The sequence below is a fragment of the Triticum dicoccoides genome, chromosome 3B, assembly GCF_002162155.2.
Source record: "Triticum dicoccoides isolate Atlit2015 ecotype Zavitan chromosome 3B, WEW_v2.0, whole genome shotgun sequence".
In the NCBI taxonomy this organism is placed as follows: domain Eukaryota; kingdom Viridiplantae; phylum Streptophyta; class Magnoliopsida; order Poales; family Poaceae; genus Triticum; species Triticum dicoccoides.
The window spans coordinates 218,485,107-218,493,904 of record NC_041385.1 but is presented as its reverse complement, the minus strand read 5'-3'; positions in this window follow the sequence as shown (position 1 = coordinate 218,493,904).

The window sequence follows — 8,798 nt, the reverse complement described above, 5'->3', positions numbered from 1 at the left end:
CGCTGGTGGAGCAACTGTACACCGGGTCTCAGCATGCCTTAGCCACGGTGGCTTTGTCAAATGAAGTGCCTACCCTCCTGGCGGAGGTATTAAAGAAGCTTTCCGTGCTACCCCAACGGTCAATGAACTAAGGCAGTCAGCTGCAAGAGCCGGAGCGGTGAATGCTTTAAGCCGTGCCAAAGCTTGGCTACCGGAGTTAGACCTGGCCGATATCGCCATTGGTTATCCAAGCCTGATGGAGGATGGTACTTCCTTTGAACAAGAAGATTTTACCGCTTGTGTGAAGGAGGTACGCCCCGTGGCCACTGTCGGTGTCAAAACCGGCGGATCTCGGGTAGGGGGTCCCGAACTGTGCGTCTAGGCGGATGGTAACAGGAGACAAGGGACACGATGTTTTTACCCAGGTTCAGGCCCTCTCGATGGAGGTAAAACCCTACTCCTGCTTGATTAATATTGATGATATAGGTAGTACAAGAGTAGATCTACCACGAGATCGGAGTGGCTAAACCCTAGAAGCTAGCCTATGGTATGATTGTTGTCCGTCCTATGGACTAAAACTCTCCGGTTTATATAGACACCGGAGAGGGCTAGGGTTACACAGAGTCGGTTACAATGGGAGGAGATCTTCATATCGTATCGCCAAGCTTGCCTTCCACGCCAAGGAAAGTCCCATTCGGACACGGGACGGAGTCTTAAATTTTGTATCTTCATAGTCCGGGAGTCCGGCCAAAGGTCTTAGTCCGACCATCCGGACACCCCCTAATCCGGGACTCCCTCAGTAGCCCCCGAACCAGGCTTCAATGACGTTGAGTCCGGCGCGCAAGTTGTCTTCGGCGTTGCAAGGCGGGTTCTCCTTCAAATTCCCTGTATCCGACGAATAGTGTCCGGCTTCTAGTGCGTGCCGTCCTCCTCGGCTTCTGTGCCCCATAATGACCATCTTCCATGCATCAAACGAATGCGAAAAGCCAGGGGATTTTTCTTTTCACTTACCCCCTGGTTGCGTTAATGAGCCGCCCATAAAAGAGACGGGGATTTAGATCCAATTCGCACCATCTTCCCTCTGCAAGTCTTCATCACAGCGTCCCTAACAGAGATCCATCCCACCATGGCCAGTCAGTGCCGCTCCTCCTCTCGCGCCTCCAGCCCTCGGCCCGGAGATTGGTGCGGTGTTCCGTCCCGCATAGCGAGTTAGTAGTGCTTCAGTCCAAGGGGCTCCTCCACCCAGCATATATGGTCCCAGTTCGAGCCGGGATTGCTGCTTATAACGGCGGAGAGCAGGCGGAGAGCGTTCCCAATCCCTCTCAAGGAGAGCGGGTATGTTTAGTCCCTTATTTGATGAGAGGACTAGGGTTTCCGATTCATCCATTTCTTCGAGGGTTGCTAGAGTTCTATGGCCTCCAGCTACATAACCTTACACCCGCCTCCATTTTACAGTTCGCGGGCTTCGTGGCCCTCCGAGTTGTTCTTGGGTGTTGAGGCCCATTTCGCGCTGTGGAAGAGGTTGTTTTGCCTTGTGCCTCGTTCTCAGGAGGGGTCTATTTATCAGGTGGGCGGAGCCGAACTATGGCGCATCGCCGGGACCGGATACCTATCCGGCACCCCAAAGAGGGCGTCCGAAGACTGGCCCTCGGAGTGGTTTTATATAGATGACGTCCCCCTGCCGGACCCTGTACGGATCGGCCTCCCCGAGTTCAATAACGCCCCATTGAAGAAGCGCCTGAGTTGGCGCCCGCGGAACCCTCAGAGGGAAGCTGACAGGGACGTTCTGTACCTGATGAGCCGGATAAGGTTATTGGCTCATTCCGGACTGACCATGATCAAGGTCATGGCCATATGCATTACTCGAGGGGTGCAGCCGCTACAATACAGAGGCCACCCTATGTGGGATTTCAACAGGGAGGATGACGCCACCCGGTGCGGTCGCAAGGGGCCGGATTCGGCCGCCGCTTTAACGAAAATCTTATCCGCTTTGTACAAGGGGGAAGAGGAAGAATTCCTCTGTGTCAACCCGGAAGGCGGATTCTCCATGTACAATCCTCCTAGTTGGGTGAGCAAACACTTTCACTTGTCTATCCATTTTTGAAATTCCCGTAGTTGAGTACTTAGACTAATAATATTTAAACGCAGGAGCTGCGCCAGGCTGTGAAGGAAATAAACAGTCTTGCTCCACAACCCGAGGACCCGGAACGGCCCCTCGATCCAGACTTCCAAGAAGATCCGGACTTATGCGTGGAGTTGATTGATGGAGTATTTCATCAATTGAGCAAGGATAACTCCTTGGTGGCCATCACGGCTGACTATCCCGGACTTCTTCCAGCCTCCAAGGTAATTAAGACCGAAGTCCCGGTATTCTCATGCTTTATCTTGCATGCCGTCCACTAACGGTGTTTCGCAGGGTAAATCCTTGAAGCGGAAGGCCGAGCCCACGGTGGGCAGCCAACAAGGGCCGCTGAAGCCAGGCGGGTAAAAAAGAAGTGCGGACCAGATCGAGATTCCGGCGCAACGGTATGGCGTGCGAATTTAACGCCTAGGGTTTATGCCCTCGAGTCTTACTAATGCTCATGATTTTCTTAGAAAGAAGAGAGCCCGCCAGACTATGTCCGCTGGCCAAGGTTCGAGGCCAGATCCGAAAGCAGAGGCGGACACGGGACGCGCCTCGGGCATTCCTCCGACAGAGGGCGCCGACGGGCTATCTGCCACCAATTGAGAGATGGAGAGTGCTCTGAACCACAGGCGTCGCCGGGCTGTCCTTCGTGACGTGTGTTTTTCCCCGGAGGCGTTGGACGCCTTTAATACAGGAGATGCGTATCTCAGTGCTGCTCAAAATGGTCTAGCCAAAGCCACGGAGCAGTATGTGAAGGACATACAGGTAAGTAGAATTGAAGGTTATATATGTCAGTAGCCCCCGAGACTTGAAACAGTGAAAATAATTGTTTGAAGGATCATGTGCTATGCAGTGTCTTACAAAGAAGAATACGCAATTCTCCCAGGAGCTCGAAGAGTGCAAGGCCCAACTCGAGGCCACATTAGCCGCTTCAGAAAATGTCATGGGGATGCCCGCAGGTAATATATACTTTGAAATATACTTCCGTTTTGAAATGTGGCAGGCGCGCAACCCTGACGATAATAATGCAGATGAGGCCGGAGTAAATCCAGACAGGCAACAACTCCTACGCCAACTAAAGGCTGGCGAGAGCATGCTCACAAGGGTGAGGCAAGAGAAGAACAAGCTTCAAGACGCCAATACCCAGCTGGGTGAGGAACTGAAAGATGTTCGCATTCAGCTGTCTTCTACCGTGAAGGAGAATCGACGACTTCGACGCGGCATTTTTAGTAAGTGCTTGAACGAATCTTCGAAAAAAAGAATTCGGCGAGGAAGTCGATTAACAAAGCTATGTCTGTAGGTCTGCTGATGGGTCGTCCTGGGGAGGAAATGCCTGGTTCAACGGGAGACCTTCTTCCCGAGCTGTTGCAACTACACGAACGAGTTCGGCAGGCAATGCAAAGCGTCATCCATGCTATGTGGCCATCCCTCTCCGTGCCCGAAGGCCTTGAGGAGCTTACAAAGAAGCTGGAGGGAGTGCGGCGGCGCTTCCGGTTGTGGAAGATATCGGCTTGCCGTCAAGGTGCCAGGGAGGCCTGGGCCATGGTGAAGACTCGGTACACGAAGGCTGACCCAAACCACATGGCCGAGGTCGCCCTATAGGTCCGGACGGAAAGGAGATACCAGTCAGCTTAGCATATGGCCAGGTGGAGCTGGCTGCAAAGTATTCCCAACAGGACTGTAAATTAGATCGCCTGTTGGATGGTATTGAAGCAGAATATGCCGAGTCGGAATGACTCTATAATAATGACATAAAATGCCTTCTAGCCAGATTGTAGATCGTTTGTCATTGCGGACCTTTTCGCTTCGACCTCCGGACCCTATAGTCCGGAGTGTGTCCGAATACCCTCTCGATTATGTAAGAACCAGGGCATGCATGGAGACAAGGCGTAGGGGTCATAAGTGCTTTAGCAGACAAGTGCCCAACTAGTTATGTTATATTACATGGTTAGTAAGAAACATCTTCCAGGGAGAATAGTTCTGTTAGGGGTTCCTTTCCCTGGGAGGCATGCCCTAAAGTGCATGTCCGAACTACCGTAAAAAGCAGAAAAGCATCTGGGAGCAAATGAATAAATACGAAAGATCATCTTTTAGTTCACCGACCGAATATTCCCTTAAGAACGCTAGCTTTCGGCTTCACCCAGTTTGAGGTACACATCCGGCTGACCCGGCAGTAAAAATCGCAGAGGTGCTCCCTTTACCACCTAACCGAACGAACGGGAACGTAGGGGTAAGCACAGGAGCCAGGCAACCCAGCTTGGCCAAAACTTAAGTCATATCGATGCATATAATGGTGTATAAAAGGTTCATGTGGAAGCATCGCACATGTTTTGGGCATGAGGCCTGTTTTATATAAACTTCTTGGTAAAGAAGCCCCCAGGTATTATGAGCACAGGTAGCGCGTCGGGTATGTGCGAACAGTGCACAAGCAAGCCCCTAAGGGCTTGTTAAAAAAAGGGGTAGGGAGAAGGAACAAAATCCCAGACTGCCAAAAAAAATAAAAAATAAAAAATAAAACAAAGGGATGGAGGAAGGAAACGAACATAGAGTCCGGCGCTAGGCGTAGAACCTTCGTAGGCGTGCTGCGTTCCATGGGTTCGGCTCGAGTCAGTTATCCGATGCGTTTCGTAGACGGTACGCTCCGCCGGTCAGTACTTGGTCGATTATGAAGGGGCCCTCCCATTTGGGCTTTAATTTATCCTTTTTCTTGTCCGGCAGGCGTAGAACTAGTTCGCCAACGTTATAGGTTTTGGCCCGTACTTCTCTGCTTTGGTATCTTCAAGCCTGCTGTTGATAGAATGCGGAACGAGCTTTTGCCACGTCGCGCTCCTCTTCTAATGCATCCAAGCTGTCCTGCCGATCGAGCTCGGCTTCTCTTTCTTCGTACATGCGCACTCGAGGTGAGTCATGGATTATGTCGCATGGCAGTACTGCCTCTGCGCCGTATACCATAAAAAATGGTGTGAATCCGGTAGTGCGATTCGGCGTGGTCCGCAGCCCCCAGAGCACGGAGTCAAGCTCCTCTACCTAGTGCGTGTTAGATTCCTTGAGGGATCGCACTAGTCTGGGTTTGATGCCGCTCATAATGAGATCGTTGGCCCGTTCGACTTCACCGTTAGTTTGAGGGTGATAGACTGAAGCATAGTCGAGCTTGATGCCCATGTTTTTGCACCAAAGTTTGACTTCATCGGCCGTGAAGTTTGTGCCGTTGTCGGTGATGATGCTGTGGGGGACATCGTAGCGATGTACGACCCCGGATATGAAGTCTATCACTGGTCCGGATTCGGCCGTCTTTACAGGCTTGGCTTCTATCCATTTGGTGAATTTGTCCACCATGACCAGTAGATATTTTTGCTTGTGGGTTCCTCCTTTAAGGGGTCCAACCATGTCAAGCCCCCAGACCGCGAAAAGCCAGGTAATGGGTATAGTTTGTAGGGTGGTAGGCGGCATGTGGCTTTGGTTGGCGAATAACTGGCAACCAACACATTGTTGCACTAAGTCTTGAGCGTCTGCCCGGGCCGTTGGCCAATAAAATCCGGTACAGAAGGCCTTGCTTACGAGGGCCCGGGCTGCGGCGTGGTGCCCGCCGAGTCTGGCATGCATTTTAGCCAAAAGGTCTCGCCCTTCCTCTTCGGAGATACACCTTTGAAGGACTCCGGTTGTGCTTTTCTTGTAAAGCTCTCCCTCGTGGACTTTGTAGGCTTTAGATCGCCGCAATATGCAGCATGCCTCGTTCTGGTCCTCGGGAAGTTCCTGCCTAGCTAGGTAGGCTAGGAATGGTTCTGTCCAAGGGGAAATCACTGCCATTATTGCGTGAGTTGTTGGCGTTGTTTCGTTGGCGGAGCCCCCAACTATGTCAGAATGTTCGGTGAGGGGCGGTGTAGCCGTGTCCGGGCTATTGCTTCCGGATTCTCCTTCCCATGATACGGATGGCTTGAACAGCCTTTCTAGGAAGATGTTGGGAGGGACGGCCTCGCGCTTGGCGCCAATGCGTGCCAACACGTCTGCTGCTTGGTTATTTTCCCGGGCTATGTGATGAAATTCAAACCCCTCAAACCGAGCTGACATCTTTAAGATGGCATTGCGGTAAGCTGCCATTTTCGGATCCTTGGCGTCGAAGTCTCCATTTATTTGGGATATTGCGAGGTTTGAATCCCCGCGGACCTCTAGGCGCTGAATGCCCATGGAGACTGCCATCTAGAGGCCATGTAAAAGGGCCTCGTATTCGGCTGCGTTGTTGGAATCCGTGTACATTATCTGAAGTACGTATTGGACTATGTCTCCGGTTGGGGACGTCAGAACGACGCCAGCCCCCAGGCCAGCCAACATTTTGGAGCCGTCGAAGTGCAGGGTCCAGTTGGAGTATGCGCCGTACTCTTTAGGGAGTTCGGCTTCAGTCCATTCGGCTATGAAGTCGGCCAAAACCTGCGACTTAATGGCTCGCCTTGGTTTGTAGGTTATGTCGAACTGGAGGAGCTCGATGGCCCATTTGGCAATCCGGCCCGTTGCGTCGCGGTTGTTTATAATATCATTAAGGGGTACTTCGGATGCCACTGTTATGGAGCACTCTTGAAAGTAGAGTCGCAGCTTCCGGGATGCCATGAACACCGCGTACGCTATCTTTTGATAATGCGGGTACCGTGACTTGCATGGAGTTAGTACAGTGGACACATAGTACACTGGTTTTTGGAGGGGGAACTTGTGTCCGTCCGCTTCTCGTTCGATGACGAGCACCGCGCTTACAACTTGATGGGTTGCCGCGATGTATAATAGCATTGGTTCGCCAGTGTTTGGCGCGGCCAGGACCGGATTTGTTGCCAGTATGGCTTTTATTTCTTCGAGTCCAGCCGTGGCGGCATCCGTCCACTCGAAGTGGTCGGTGCGCCGCAGGAGGCGATAGAGGGGTAATGCCTTTTCTCCCAAGCGGGAGATAAAGCGGCTTAGAGCCGCCACACATCTTGTCAGTTTTTGTATCTGTTTGAGGTCATTGTGACAGAGCTCGGATCTTGGCTGGGTTTGCTTCAATTCCTCTACCGGATACGATGAATCCCAAGAGCTATTCGATGTAATCTTCTTTCTGAATTCTTTTATGTATGATTGAGTTATCTTTGCAAGTCTCTTTGAATTATCCGTTTGGTTTGGCCAACTAGATTGGTAGTTCTTGCAATGGGAGAAGTGTTTAGTTTTGGGTTCAATCTTGCGGTGTCCTTACCCAGTGACAGAAAGGGTTGCAAGGCACGTATTGTATTGTTGCCATCGAGGATAACAAGATGGGTTTTTTTATCATATTGCATGAATTTATCCCTCTACATCATGTCATCTTGCTTAAGGCGTTACTCTGTTTTTAACTTAATACTCTAGATGCATGCTGGATAGCGGTCGATGAGTGGAGTAATAGTAGTAGATGCAGAATCGTTTCGATCTACTTGTCTCGGACGTGATGCCTATACACATGATCATACCTAGATATACTCATAATTATGCTCAATTCTGTCAATTGCTCAACAGTAATTTGTTCACCCACCGTAGAATACTTATGCTCTTGAGAGAAGCCACTAGTGAAACCTATGGCCCCCGGGTCTATTCTCATCATATCAATCTCCATTACTTTATTTACTTGCTTTTTTTTACTTTGCCTTTTACTTTTTACTTTGCATCTATCTGTCAAAAATACCAAAAATATTATTTATCATCTCTATCAGATCTCACCCTCGTAAGTGACCGTGAAGGGATTGACAACCCCTAATCACGTTGGTTGCGAGTAGCTATCGTTTTGTGTAGGTACAAGGGACTCGTGCGTGATCTCCTACTGGATTGATACCTTGGTTCTCAAAAACTGAGGGAAATACTTATGCTACTTTACTGCATCATCCTCTCCTCTTTGGGAAAATCCAACGCAGTGCTCAAGAGGTAGCATCTCCCCAGTTGTCTCACTCAATAACCTCGACACCCATTGCCAGGGGCTCTATACAGCCACATATGTGTCGCCAAACAAAAGCCCGAACAACTTTGTAGATGTAACGCCCCGGATTCGTTGCGCCAGGTGTCTCCCAGTTATTCGTCATTGTTGCCATGTCATTTGCTTGCGTGTTGCATTTTGCCATGTCATCATGTGCATCTCATTTTGCATACGTGTTCGTCTCATGCATCCGAGCATTTTCACCATTGTCCGTTTTGCAATCTGACACTCCGATGTCACCCGGCGCCCCCTTTTGACTCTTTTCATGTGCGGGTGTTAAGCTTTCTCGGAATGGCCCGAGGTTTGCCAAGCGGCCTTGGTACACCACCGTAGACCGCCTGTCAAGTTTCGTTCCATTTGGAGGTCGTTTGATGCTCCAACGGTTAATCGGATAACCGCAAAGCCCATTTTGTCTTGCAGCCCAACACCCTCCAAAGTGGCCCATAACCCATACTAACCCCCTTCATCCTCTCAGTCGTTCGATCATGATTGCGTGGCCGAAAACCGCTCCCCATTTGGACTCTCCTAGCTCCCTCTACCTATAAATATGTGCATCTCCCCCGAAATCACGGTCTAACCCTAGCCTTCTTCTTCCTCCACGTGCCGAACACGTCCGCCCGGCGCCGGACATGTCCGCCCACCGCCCCCATCCAATAGGACACCGCCACCTGTCCCTGCGCCGCCGTCCCGCCGCCGCGGCCCGCGAGGCCCACGGCCGGCCCGCCCGTGCTCGCG